General features: G+C 47.0%; 1 protein-coding gene across 1 annotated transcript in view; it reads left to right on the forward strand.

Moving 5' to 3' along the window:
* Positions 1-14658, forward strand: part of LOC119460661 (17-beta-hydroxysteroid dehydrogenase 13) — a 124833-nt gene that overhangs the window by 54452 nt on the left and 55723 nt on the right. The window lies entirely within an intron of this gene.

A 14658-nucleotide genomic window follows, 5' to 3' on the forward strand; every position in this document is an offset into this window, starting at 1 on the left:
CAAAAGAAGTTCAAACCCCTCCCGCTTATTTTATCACTCAACATTCCTGTTCTTCGCTCAAGGGGGCAAAATTAACGCAAATCGCATTAATGCTCAATGAAAATCTGGAAGCTGTCTTGCGCCTGCTTGCTAACCGTGCTCTCATGCATTGTAAAAACTGTTAACGCGACGCCGGTTTTGCATAAAATGCGAGTGGTGCGCATTAACCATGCGTTAACCAACGGCCCGGCGAAGTTAGGGTCATCATCACGCAGGAAAAAAAAAAAGAAAACCTCAACGAGGCATAATAAATGACGCCTCAACGCAGGTGAAAGGGGATTAGTCGGTGAGCAGATGTGAAAGCCAGCTAGAGGGGCAATATGTATTCACGACGTGCAAATATTTCCTCCGCATTTCCTAACCGCACGTTTTTCGTTCGTTTCCTTGACGGGTCGGTCGTAATTTTATCTTCACAATGCGCATGCTGCTGCCAAGGTAGGAATTCGAAAACGGCCGAAACCTCTCGGGTATTCCGGTTTTTATGCATTCCCGCGAGGCGACGCAGGCAAATCGACGTCATTCAGCTGCGGTACGCGCGCAACCCCCTGTATGGGCTCTCCTAGGCGAAAGAACACTAAATTGTCAGGTTTCTATAGTTAATATAGTTGATATATAGTTGATATCGCCGCACCCGTTCGTATAGACTTCTGAGAAGCTAAATGTCGTTGCAGCGCGAGTCGCACTATCAACCCAACCTCCTTTTTGTGTACCCGCGAATGTAAACGCATGCGCACATACTTGTACAGCTAGGTCAACACACTTGTCTAGAACACACTCGCGAGGGCCAAAGCAGCCACGAAAGCTTAAACCGACCACCAGCTCGAGAGAAATCAATGGAAACTGTAAATGTAGTCACACAAGCTCGCATGTATACCGCCGCTTTTGTACCACATGTCGTCAGCAGATTTGCCAGCGCAGTCCTGCGAACGTGGCTGGCGCTTTCTAGAGATGTGTGTTGACCTCTGTACATGTACAAAGATACACGCGTACACGTATAAACGCGCGTGCTCAGCCGAGTAGTGTCAGCATGGTGGCGTGATCGAGTCGTCTTTTGACTCCACCTTGCGCTACACACCTCTGCAGCGAGTAGGAATGCCATTAGCATTGATTGATTGATCGATCTTTTCGCTTCCAAAATCGATGCAGACGCCGTATTGTTGGGCTCTGGTTTACTCCTTACTACCAGGGTTTCTTTGTGCGTCCTTCTGCAATGAAGTTCCGCCCTTAACTCGTACTCATGACATCGGATCCCGCAGCAGACCCTCAAAGAGCCTCGGCGGTGCACGGTGTTGAGAGGAAGGACCTAAATTATTTACATTGCGCAAAAGCACACGGACGACGAAAGGAGCAGACGGGCCACAGCGCTGTGTGCCGTCTGTTCCTTTCGTCGTCCGTCTGCTTCTGCACCATCAGTCTGTCCTTTTGCGCTCCAAAATGTCGGCGTTGAGTCGCCAGACAGCCGGCTTTGAGTCCCCAAATAGCCGAATACACTTTGGCAACCACACATAAAGCTCCACACATAACGCATCCACACATAAAGCTATACGGATATAACAGCGATCATTTGGCATCCAAATCAGCCATTGTGAACTGAGACCGCTTTTATCGTGCCAACAAGTCATCACGCAGATATACATATACCGAAACTTTGTGATATAAGGCAGTCTGGAAGGACGAGAATATAAAGAGGGAAGGCAACAACTGACTCCATCTTCTACTGAAAAGCGATGTCGACACACTCATCAGAGCCACAGAATGCAGCGAAGGTGAAAAGAATATTCTCTTCTTTTTATCTCCGTTTTTTTTTATTTATATATATGGATTTTTTTTTCTCTTTCAGAACTTTTGAGCTAGAGACAACCCTACCATTTCATAGCGCGACCATCGGCTGGTTGTCTTTAACCAGAATAGGAAACCGTTATATATTTTATCTTTCTTTTATACCGGCCATATTCTATTCCTGTTTCTCTTTAGAGTTGGGTGGCTACTGTTCTGTTAACTTGTTCACAGAGCGAGGACCATGCCTGTAGTGAGCGCAGGTCACGTACAAGGGCGCACGCATTCGTGTCGAAAAGAAAAAATAGATTTAAAAAAAAACCAGCAGTGCGCATTCGAACATGCAGTTTTGTCGGGGACTGAGTGCACTACCGCTGCAGCAAATAATTTCTAAAGCAGCGTTAACCATTCGACTGTATCTCGACCGACCGGTCAATAGTTGTCAGGTAATTAGCGGTGTCGTATGCACGCAATACCGTGACGAGTTATGCAAGACCGCTCACTATTAACGTCTAGTCATCGTTTGACAAGGAGTCGTACATTTAATCATCGTAGAGTCCTAGTTCCTTAACGTGACATGTTCATCTGTCAGCCGTACCCATTCTGCCTCACGGAAAACGGGCCTGCAATGCTGCCGCGTTATTTCAGGTAACACTACCTGAACCAACGTAACCAGGACGTAACGAATTCAGATAACCCAATCTAGTAGGCGCATCAAGTCGTAAACAACTTGGGCAACTCGCGTGAGACTTCAGAACGGTTGCGCAGTCCGCGTGCAGGTATTTTTTTTTCTCTTTCTCTCTTTTTCTACCCTTTGCTTCCCCGGCAATGAATTCTAAATTGACTGTCTCCTTAGAGTCCGAAGATCGAGAACCCAACCAAATTGTCGTCTCACTGACTTTATCGTGCCCACGTCGCAGCGGACGTTAGTTGAAATCGCCCGTGATGGCCTCCGTGAAATGCTCCCAGAGCTCAGCAAGCGATTCGCTTTCACTTCGCAGCCCATCTTGGTAGTTAGCTCATCAGCGACGCGCGTGCGCTAATAAACCTTCGGTTCATTAAGGACTTATCCGGCGAAAGGAGCGCCCCCCGACCCTTCCGCTCTATAACGGAGACCGTTCCCGAACACCTTCGGTATATATAGCTCGTTCGCAATTAACTCGGCCTGACGCCATTCATCGGTTCGTTGTGCGTCGCTTTCGTGCTCGTGGCTGGGATAAAGTACAGCTTCTGCTGGACAAGCGAGTTTTTCTTCTTCTCATTGATATTCCATTGTTTATTGCGCGATGCAGCGCCATCGAAGGGTATCGCCATTACACGCATTAGTAACTCAGTCTTTGGTGTATTTCTTTTGTTCGCACTGTGAGCTTATACGACAATCGGACGCTTGTGCAGCGAGCGCAGACGTGTTGTGATGATTGCCGACTTTTTCGCACCTGCTTGTACTTCGTAATTTCCAGGAACATTGCAAGTTCTGCTTACCTTCTTGACGTTGCGCATAAACGATCTCTGCTCTCGGCGCTATCTATCTATCTATCTATCTATCTATCTATCTATCTATCTATCTATCTATCTATCTATCTATCTATCTATCTATCTATCTATCTATCTATCTGTCTAAAGTTCACATAAATCAGTGCAACCATATCACAAGCATCACAACGACCTTCCGAGGAGGTTGTATTAATTGTAATATATAAACCCCGCGCGAATTGACTCGGGAGTGTACAGTCGAGCGTATACGCATCCACGAATAAAATGTGGCGCGACCGGATTCAAGCAGCACGATTCCCTGAAGCCACGATGACCGTGGTGTTTATTATTGCGATAGCAATTATATGGACACTCCCAAGCAGATTTCTGCCGTCGGCGTCGCCGTCGCCGTGAGGTTCCGTATGACGTCAACGGCGATGAAATCGTCGCCGCGTGCCGTATGTTGTGTGAGCAAGTGAAAGGGCGCGAGGGACGCGCGCTTTCACGGGGAGCGAACGCACGTCGGAGAGCAAACGCACGTTCTGCGCCGTGCTCCCTGAAGGGCTGCAGAATTAAGCGCCTCTTTCCTTCTTTCCATATATAGAGAGCAAACGCAACTTTTTCCGTCGCGCGAAAGCCTGTGGGGGGACGGGAGGAAGGGAGGGGAGGCGACGTTTAGCTGCGGCAGCAAATGCGTATTTATATAAAAACGCCGCGCGCGTTCGGTGCGAACGCGGGCAAAACGCCGACGGCGTCGACAACAGTTCTGCGGGTTGCCGGTGCTGCTGCATATCCAAGTTTATACAGCTGATAAAACTACTATCCTTACTCCGTATAGCTCTCTACTAATTTGCTATCGCAATTGGTGCTTCGCCTTTCGGGTGAAACTGCGACTAATTTTTGTCTTCTTCTTGAGTCCAATCACATGATACCCTAGCTTATTTACTAGCCCCCGGAGGCGTCTTTCCAATTGCTAGAAGGTACAGAGGGGGCGTGGCACTGCGAGTCATGTAACTTCCGCTTAACATGGGTTGTCATGGCAATCGTGGAGCTCACATAGGTGCCTAGGGACATAATCGTTCAGGCACTTTTGAGGCACTGGTCTCCGCTGAGCGTGGATCTCTTATCTCCGGGACCGGGCGCAGATCCTACGTGCGCGAACGTGCGAGCGAATCGTTTAGGGCGCGTTGAATGTCTGGCGGTGTCTGGCCCACGCGGGCTTTAGCCCACGCCGGCCAGTCGCCACCCGGAGCGGTGTCTTAGCCGCATTCGGTGACAGAGCGCAATGCCGCGGGTTAGACTTCCGGCCGTTGCTGGCAGCATTCCGATTGGCGCGAAATGCAAAAAAAAAAAGAAAGAAAGAAAGAAAGCAAAAGAACACAAAAAAAAAAACCACATGTACTGACCTTTGCATGCGCGTTAAAGCTACACTAAAGAGAAGTACTAAATCGGGTCACATTTGCACCGACAAAATAGTCAATCAAAAACTGAATTTTCGTTAATTTCGCGGTAAGAGGTTGATTACTTAACAGAAAAAAGAGGCCTAAGTTTTTTTTCGTTTTTTTTTTCTTTTTAATTTCGCGCTGAAATCACAGCGCCGGTGCGTCAATATGGCGTCACGGGTTTAAAAAGTGTCTTATCGTATTTTTTTATTTATTTATTTGTATAGGCCGCGTGTGGTTCAGTTACTGTTCGTTTTACTTGATAAGATCGGTCTTTGGGTTCTTTAGAGTATACGATGCAGTCCATTTTTATCGATAAGCAATTAAGTGGGCCAGAGTAGACGCCGTCAATATCCATGACGTCACAGCGAGATGACGTCACTGCGATCTGGTGCGGGGATTTCAAGGCAGCGTCGGCACACGTCTTTCGATTTTGTATCCTATTTTGGGGCTTATACAATGCCTCCCATTATAGTAAAAGGGGCTTTCTTAATTGCTGTCTTGGAAACGTAATTTGCTAACATAACTCAACTTTACTGCTTAGTGTTCATTAAAAAAACATAGGTTGGCAAAGTGAATTCGGATCGTTTCGCTACGGCGCGTCCCTCAAAGCCAGCGTATTGCTTTGGCGAGTTAAAAACCGCCAGTCGTCCAATTCTTGGTGGCTCAGATTTCCAAAATCGCCTGGCTACTGTCCTGATTTTTTTTTTTTTCATCCATTCCTCGAGCGATCAAACTTCCTGTGCATAACTTAAAGCTCAGATTGCTTGGTTTGTCCGAGCTACTACTTGGGAACACAGGAAAAGAAAACTTTTTTTGATCGAGATAATTCGGGGGTACCGAGAGCCTCCATTTTTGTTAGTAAGAACCACAAGTATCAAGCGCACAATCAAGCCAGGCAAAGTATAAGGGAAATTAACTGTGTTTTTACATGAAATGCGGAAATAAGAAGCGGAAAAGGAAGGAGGGAACAAAAAAAAAAAAAACAGACTTGCCGCAAGTGGGAGCCGAACTCACAATGTTCGCATGACACGAAAGTTGTGTCTGTAGCTGTTGAAATCTTAGCTACCTCATTTCACAACCTCGTATACTCACGTATTACATGAGAAACGATACTTTACATGGTACGCTGCGTTCCCATTGGTCTTCCTGATCCAAGAGGTCGTGTATGCATGTACTTTTTTTTTCTGTTTCATATTTGTTTACTATGCGGTTTCCTATACGGTTTCCTATACGTGGAGATTGGCGCCAGCCGCTTTTTGCCACACTCGTATACTGCCCCAAGTTCCGTCCCCACCATGCGTCGGTGCAACTCCTTCGCATCCGCAAGCCGTTGCCTCGCCTCCCTTGAGTGTCCGTGCTACTGATTTTGCTTTCGTTAGTTATACATCGGGTGTTTTCGCCAGACGTTGCCGTGGCGAAAGAAGTAGCTAGGTGGCGTTCATCTTTTCCTCGTCTCCGGTGGGGCCTTCCAACACCCGAGCACGTGCTGTCGGCCGCTTAGATGGTTGTTGCATTTGCTTCTTTTCCTAACTGTGTTTGTTTGTGCTAACCGTAGACGTCGCTTTGTATGCAGCCACATGTGCGGAGGCCGATGTATCGACCAACGACGAAGAAACCCTTTGCTCCTTCGCTTCCCAACTAAATTGACCGAGCAAGAAATATATTTAAAAAAGAAACACGGAAAGGAAGTATTCTATAATGCACTGCCGCTGTACTTATAGAGCTGTCAATATTCCATTTTTGTTTTTGTTTTTCGCATAACGCGGAAAGCCAGGCAAAGTGCAGAGTGAAAAACTAACTTTGGTTCGGGATATTTTTTCGCTCATGTTTAAGCGGTAACGCGGTGAAAACATAGGGACTCGCAGCGAACACACGCATACAGGGCGCTACAGATGAAAAACTACGCGCTGTCCTGTTTTCTCGGCGTGGCTATCCATGCTTTCGAGGTTTTAGCGCTAATTAGGGCAAGTCTAAGACTTGCCCAAATAAAGGGCAAGTCTCGGCGGTGTTGTATGGCCCAGCATAGCATTCGCTGCAGTTTCACGCCACGTTTAGTCGAGTTTCTTTCCACAGCATGCTACGTATAGCAGCAAGCTTGGCGGCGGCGGCCGTGTTGTGTAAATTCGCCCGCAACATTTCGTTGGTGTGATTGGTCGACTCAGAGATAACCAGTCAGAAGAACGCGATTCGTTTTAAACTCGAGTGGCATTTTCTTTTTTTTTTTTTTTTTGCCAGAACTGGAGAATATCTGACCCGGTTGTATTTTTTATTTCTTCCTTTGATTTTCTTTTTATTAATGTAAAAGAAGTGCGTGACGCGCACATTGATGTTATACTGGCTGACCTTTCCGCCCCGATAACAGCTGGTTGACAAGTCTCTGACTGGCATACCGCTATACAGGCATGGATGGCGCCAATTGTCCCCTGCAAGCGAGTTCACTTACAGTCGGCCAAATAAGTTAACGGAACACGGAATTGCGAAAAAAAAATGCAGCCTGTTCCACGAAGTAAAATCTGTTGAAACAGCGAGCTATGGTCGTCCTGTTTCTGCGATTGTGGTATACGTTTCTTTTTTTCGCTGTGGTAGTCATAGTTTTAGACCAAAGGAACGTCCACATCTCCGCTGTTTCGACAGTTTTCACTTCGGGGCACGTGTTCTGGACGCCGCTCGCGCCGAGCGGCGTCCATCGTGCGAAGAGCGCGCAGCACAAACACCTGCTATTATACCCCGGCGCCTCCTCCTCCTCCTCCTCCTCCTCGGCGCGCGCTCCGATTGGTCGACTCCTCTCCTCCTGGCGAGCGCGTCACGTGTCCTCTCCGGCTCTGCTCCTGCGTGACGGCGCCGTCGAACACACTCGACTAAGAACAGCTCGGCTGTTAAAAAGAAAAGCTGAATTCCCCCGAAGCCCGGGTACACAGAGCCTCGAATTCAAAGTTTAAATACGTAGTAGTTTCTTTTTGCGACCTACACAATCATCAATTAAATTATAAGTGTCATGCTTTAAAAGAGCAGGAAATGGCGCGTGTCGTGAAACTCGTGTATCGCGATCTTTTGTTGCCGACTGTATCCAGTAAAACGAGCAATTTCATGGCAGGCTGGAAGCGCAGAAACGTGAAATTGTAAGCGGGAAATGTACACTATGCAGAGATAAGTTGAAATCGTGCAGATCACGAACGTGTGCACTTAGGTCCACCAGGAAAAAAAAATGAAAAAGAAAAAAAAACAGCTAGTGCATCGTTCGACTCAGTTCGAGTGTTCCGTTGACTGCGGCATATACTTTTCTCCCACGCGAGGCGAGTGGAAAGAGCCGCCGTGGGGAAATGGGAAAGGAAAAGCAGGAGGGGACAGCAGGAATTCGTGGCCGCGATGGCTGTTGTTATCTCTCACACCGCAAAACAACTTGCGGTTGCTTGCCCAACTTCGCCTGTTACCCAAAAAATTGCAGTCGTCGTTTTCTTATCTACACACGTTCATTCGTTCACAGTTTCCGCTTTTATCCTCACTTTAGCTGGCACGTACACGAACAAATTGACTGCGCTGCAGAAGCCGTATAGGTTGCCTTTCTCGCCCGATATATCGCTGACCGTCGCTAATGGTGCGATCTGATTTACCGCGCGATCCTCCGTTCAAATAACCTTCCCTCAGCGAGAACCTCGCTCCGCGCGCTGCAACCTGGCCGCGGAGCGGCCGTTATGAAGTAACGAAGTCGTTGCGTCACAGAAACAAACACACGAAGTTGCGAGTTACAAGTAACAGAACCCAGCGCGAAAGTGAGATAACTGCATTGCACACTGGTAAGCAAGGAGGCGGCTTAGAGCACTGGCATAATCTTGAGAAAAAGAGAAAGCGCTGGGAACGAGGTTTCTGATCGAAAACGTACACAGAGTCGTGTGTGCTTTGTTAACCGCGGTGTCTCGGGCTCGGCGCTGTACTCTTGGAGATATATACTCCCTACAGCGGAAAAAGGAAATAGAAAATGTTATGGGATGAAAAAGCAGGAAATAAAAGACATTTACCCTCGCATGGCGGAATCGTATCGGTTGGCCTAAGCGAACTGCCTCGAAAGGTCTGTTCCTTGGGACATTAAAGAAAACGCGCACAGAGGTATGCCTTAGGTCGTCGGGGAACATACTATTTGTTTACTCCTTGACTGGAATCTGAGCTGCCGCACACCGTTATTTTGCTTCTCTATAAATTCTGAATTCCTTGGTCTAAAATCTCCATTTTTTATTTATTTTTATTTTTCAAAATGAGTACCGTGTACAAACCAAGCGCACAGCTTATTTTCGGAAGCTGTCGACGTCGAAGGTTTAAAGCGAACTAGCGCCACAAACAAACTAAGTTTGAAAGAGCGTAAGATTGGGCGAGTTGGTATTCCATGTCTTGTACTTAATAGCGCATAAAAAGGGACGAGGCACAGATGGACGACGCGGACATCTGTGCCTCGTCCCTTTTTATGCGCTATTAAGTACAAAACTAAGTTTCCTTAATTCCTGGGCAGGAAGCCTGGAATTGATATTTTTCAGCCTGCAATAGTATGTGGAAGCAAGGTAAGCGTAAAGCCGAAAATAGCCCTTCAAGTGTTGTTGTTTTTTTTCTTTTTTTTTTATGCTTGCGCTATGACCTGAGCATTGACCTTATAAGGACATGATAGTTTTCCGTGTGTAATCTCTTTGTAGTCGAAATAGTTACCCGTATATGGAGCGAACTGATGATGAAATCATGTAAAGCATAGAGAAAGTTAACTGGTCTTTTTTTATTTTAATGTGGAAGTAATAAAGAAAAGAAAAACAATGAAAGTGGGCGAAAAGACAGCTTGCCGCAGGTGTTGAGTCGCACCCACATACGATACAATGGCGGTGTCCAAATCCACTCCCAGCGCAGACTCTCTCTCGGTGACAAAACAGATCACGAATGCAATGCTTTTGCTGACAGCATTCGCCCGAAGCTATTTGGGAGACGGAAGAACGTCATAGATGCCAAGTTTCGGACACCATCTGTTTATACCCAAGAAAGCTCATGAAAATACGGCCGACGTGGTTAACTATATATGGTAAAGCATCGCACGCGTGATAGGTGGTGTCCGAAATCTGCCGTCAATTGCCTGTTTCTGATTCCCGCAATCGTTTCCGCCGCATGCAGCAGGCAATCGTTTACGCTTGCAGCCGGCAAAAGTATGGCCTTCGAGATCTGTATTTGTTACACAGAGGGTCCGTCGCTTGACAGAGGAGGCGTGGATTTGGACATCACCTATACAAAAGATGTGGCACCGGCTTCCTAACGCGGCAAGATGTCTTTAGGCTGCCTTGCGCAGCTCGAGGCCCGACCTTCAGGAGGCCATCCTCGAGAGGGCTTAGATGGTAGAGGAGGCCTACTTCAAGTAGTTCCTCCCCCCACCCTCCATCCCATTGTCCCCTTCCCTTGCAAGAGGGATAAATAAAGCTTTTCATTCATTCATTCATTCATTCATTCATTCATTCATTCATTCATTCATTCATTCATTCATTCATTCATTCATTCATTCATTCATTCATTACGTCCAAGCTCTCCCGGTAACCCTTGCTCTTTGTTCGTGTATGGGCGACATTATTACGCATTTACCCGCTGAATAAGTCAGTTTCCGGTGAAGTTCAGATTGAGTGATTTCAACGAGGTGGTGTCTTACAGATATGAATGCACGGCCGATAGGCTCTGTCTTTGAGCATGGGCGATGAGATTGAGACAACTGTAGTGACGTGGTCAAGTTTCATGCTTCGAAATTAATGCACCAAACAAAAGCGAAATTTCAGCCGCCGTGAACGTAGCAAGGGCAAGGGGCGAGCCAAAATCCGTACCGAAGCCAAAGCCGGTCATTAATCTAAGTAAGCGCGAACTCTTTATAACACTATTTTTCATAGCCTATATACCATTACTGTAAAACATTCGTCGATGGCCCCCAAGTGAGGGCGCTAATATCCTTCCGGCCTAGCACCGCCACAACGCCAAGGGCTGGGCAAAGTGCCGGACGCGCCAATATTGACATAGCGGCGACATAGAGACAGCGGGGAGGCAGGCCGCTATTGGAAGATCCGCGATCCCTTCCCTCTTCCCGAATCGGTTAGCTTTAGGTCAAAGCCAGGCCCGCCATCGCCCGCCTCTCTTTCTTTATATAACGTCGGTACCTTACAAGTCGACGAGCGGGCTCTATATCTAGCCTTACCGCTGCGTTCCTCCGGCATCGCCGCCGCTGACATCATTCTTGTGACCGTCGGCAACTCCAATATAGCCTCGGGCCGCTGATGGGAAAAGGAGTGAAGAAGCGGGAACGAAAGCCAGAATGATGGGGTCGACAATGACACTGAACGCCTTCCATCGCGTTCTTTTATTATTATTTTTTCTTCGCTGTCATCGTTCCCTATACTGTTGCGGCTTCTCATTCTGGGCGCTCTCGTCTCTGTTTACGGGCAAACCGCGACTGTATAGCGGTTTCTCGTACGTATGTGGTCCGAGAAAACGAGTCACAACTCCGTCGCTGGTTTGAGGGTAAAGAACCGGAAAGCGGCGAAGTCCACGGCGCTCACAAACAACGGGATGAAGGGTCTTTTTAGTCTGTAAAGCGTTCCTCTGGGAAGGGCACGCGGGCGGACCAGGAACTGTTCGTAGCTGCTGGTATACATACATACGGAAAGCGATTGGGGAGGCGGCGATAGAATGGTTCCTTGCCTGTTGGCCCTGTTTTATCACCTCTGTTACCTGGCGTTGCAATTAAAACTCTCATTGTGGCGGAATTGAGAGCGTTTTCTCGTACGTGGTCGGATTTTCTGGCGCGGGAAAATTTCTCTAAGTGATTTTCTCGGCTGAGTCTTTGGCTCCATTAGAATGCAACCCAGTCTTTCATTACTAACAACGTATTAACTGCACCCGCGAAGACGTTTTCAGTGTTTATGACGTCACGGCGTGCTGGTGCCACTTGTCACTCGTTTTTACTTCTTTTTCTGGCTTACGAAGACTCGTCTTTCGCTATACGAGCTTTAGTATAATATCGCCAGAAGTGATTTTTACTAATAAACATAGCTCTATACTGTAATAAGGTTATTACAGCTTAAAAGATATATTAATATTTCCCTTTCGTGTCCCTCTAAACTTTCTTTGTTTTAAGAGATATGAATATACTTGCTAGCCGCTTGCGTAGGGGCAAAGGATTTTGTAAGTGTCGCAACGAGTATTCGAAAATAGAACAAATTAAGTTACTTGAGGTAATCTTGTAACGTTCTGAGAATGATTAAAGCAAAAGGCGCTCACGCTTCCAAGCGTTGATCGCGTGTCCCTATTCGATGCATTTTTGTTCAAGACCTCACTCCGAGCGGGGCAGGGTTATTCAACATCGCAGGAAAGGCGCCTCGTTACAGTTCTTTCGAAACCAGCTGCTGGCGGGCTCGGCGCAGGCTTCGTGGCCTCGAGAAATGGCCAATGGGAGGGTTGCTATAGCTCGTAATGTTTTGGGAGGACGCAGGTGCGCTGGACGCGGAAAACATTTTGACAGCTCTGCGGCGGCGGCAATATGTGCCTGGCTAATGTGCGAGTGAAAGCTTCTGGATGGCACAAGTACCATACTGTCTTGATTGCGCAAGAAACTTCTTTTCTCCGAATAGGGCATTGCGGAAACGTCCCGAGTGATTGGCCCTCACGAATTAGCGATTGCGTCGAGTGACTGCGCACGTATCTCCAGTCGTGTACATACTTTTTCCTTACCGTTGTAGCAGTCGACACGAAGATGGACAGAGCTAGTTAACGGTATGAGAGAACATCCCTAATAATACTAGCGTGGGTAAAACAAAACAAAAAACAAGACAAGGAGACCGTCATTGTTTCAGAAGATGACGCACGTTTATTGGCAACTAGAGCCTCTATACGTAAACTAATGCAGTGCCGCCGCCGTTGCCGTGGATGCGCGAAGGTGAACTTTCTGGTTCTTTTTTTATGTGAAAGCGTCAAATGACCCATTGAGCGAAAAAGCCGGCGTCTGTCGTCTGGAGAAGCGGAAAACTGCACTCAAATTCCCACTGGCTGCGACGCCTTGTGAGGAGCGCGCCTCGACGGAGCAGAGTGGGCGGGGACACCCGCTGAAGCGATAGCGCGCCAGGTGTTGCGTGAGGGGAAAGGGCATTACCGCGACCACGCGTCATCCTCGTTCTCGGAAGTCTGTGTTATGCGCACGTTCCTTGTGCGCGCAAGCTCTCGCCCTGCGTTCTTACTGCGCCTCGGTAAGGCCAAATCAAAACATGCCAAGTGTCTCAACGCGCTCCCTTGCCCGCGAGGAGTTCGTAACTCGAAGAACCGCTCAGCGGTACTTCGATTTATGATGCCATTAATGCTTTCGGGTTCACAACTCAGTCATATAAGTATAAAGGAAACACTGAATTGGGAGCATTTAGATAATCGTCGACGTAGGATGCGATTGAAATTCTTTCATGCTGTTTACCATGGTCGTGTCGGGATTGAAAATACAATATATTTGCTTGCACCTCACTATGTCTCAGACAGAGTTGATCATATGTTCAAGGTACGGGAAATCGCATGCAAGACTGATTATTTCGATTGTCTTTTTTTTCCTAGAACAATCCGCGAATGGAACCAATTGCCGTCAAACATTGCCTCTGTTATGTCTAATGATGTTTTCTTTTCTATGTTAGCATAACCGCGTTTAAGTTTGTTCCAATGACATCTGTATTTTTGTGACTGACTGTGATTAGTGGTTATTTTTATTAGTTGTGTGACTGACACTGTATGTATTTTTTTACCTTTTGTTTATACCCTCCCCCACTGTAATGCCTGTCAAGGCGCTGTGGGTAATAAAATAAATAAATAAATAAATAAATAAATAAATAAATAAATAAATAAATAAATAAATAAATAAATAAATAAATAAGAAATGCTTAGGTGTCCTTGGATTTTCTTTTCTTTCTCCCGCACTGCCGGCGCCGCGGAGGCGCGGAGGCGAACGCCATCTGGTGGTGATGCAAGGAACCCAGTGGCGTGCGCCGCGCGGGTACTCCGCTGTGATTGGTTGGTCTATTTGGCAAGAGAACAACCAGGGCCGTAGCAACCACGGTCACGAAACCCGGCGAGGTTCGCAAAGGAAAGTTTCACGTTTAATATGTTTTCATAAAAAATAATTAGCCATTGAAGGCTATCATGCACGGGAGACAATGGCGGAGTCTACCCACAAATGTGCTAATGTTTATCTCCTTTTTGTTGTTGTTGTTGTCTGGGAGACTACTGTGGTTTCAAGTCTGGTATACAAGTCTAGCTTACTTTTCGTATATACCGGGTGAACAAGAAGAAACGTAAAATAGAATCGTAAAAGAGAAAAGAAATAACTAACATGAAATGTTAGTGCTGCAACACACTCCTATTCGCTGACTGCGGACTTTGTCTATGGCGCCAGTGGCTTTAGGCAGTGGTATCGGCTTCCGGCGCGGGAAGTTGGTACTGCTTCCATGCGGCAGCTGTCCTTGTCTCTATCGGCTTTTCTTTGTCTGCGAGTACATATACGTTGTGCGTATTTCCGGTGGCGTTCGGGGGGCCTTTTTATGTTGTGTTCGGTGTGGTTGGCCCCTTGGGGCCCGGAACATTTGATCCTGGCACGTTAATGAAACGAATTAGCCATGAGGCTTCACTTCATGGTGGTCGGTAATAATTTCTCTGTGAATGGAGGGGTCCGGTGCTGTTTTTATTCCATGTCTGTTGTCATGTTCTCTTAGAGAGTGTTCGTTTCCTTTTTATCAGTTGCCGATCGCTTGTTTGCGGCCTTCGAACGTTTGCCAAGCTATATTGGATATAGAAAATTGTTCTTGGGTCTATTATGCTAATACTCTCTGTAAATGTTACACAACAGTTGACTGAAATAAAGAAAATTGAAACCCACCGACAGTCAGACGAAGCT

The sequence above is a fragment of the Dermacentor silvarum genome, chromosome 8 (genome assembly GCF_013339745.2).
Source record: "Dermacentor silvarum isolate Dsil-2018 chromosome 8, BIME_Dsil_1.4, whole genome shotgun sequence".
In the NCBI taxonomy this organism is placed as follows: domain Eukaryota; kingdom Metazoa; phylum Arthropoda; class Arachnida; order Ixodida; family Ixodidae; genus Dermacentor; species Dermacentor silvarum.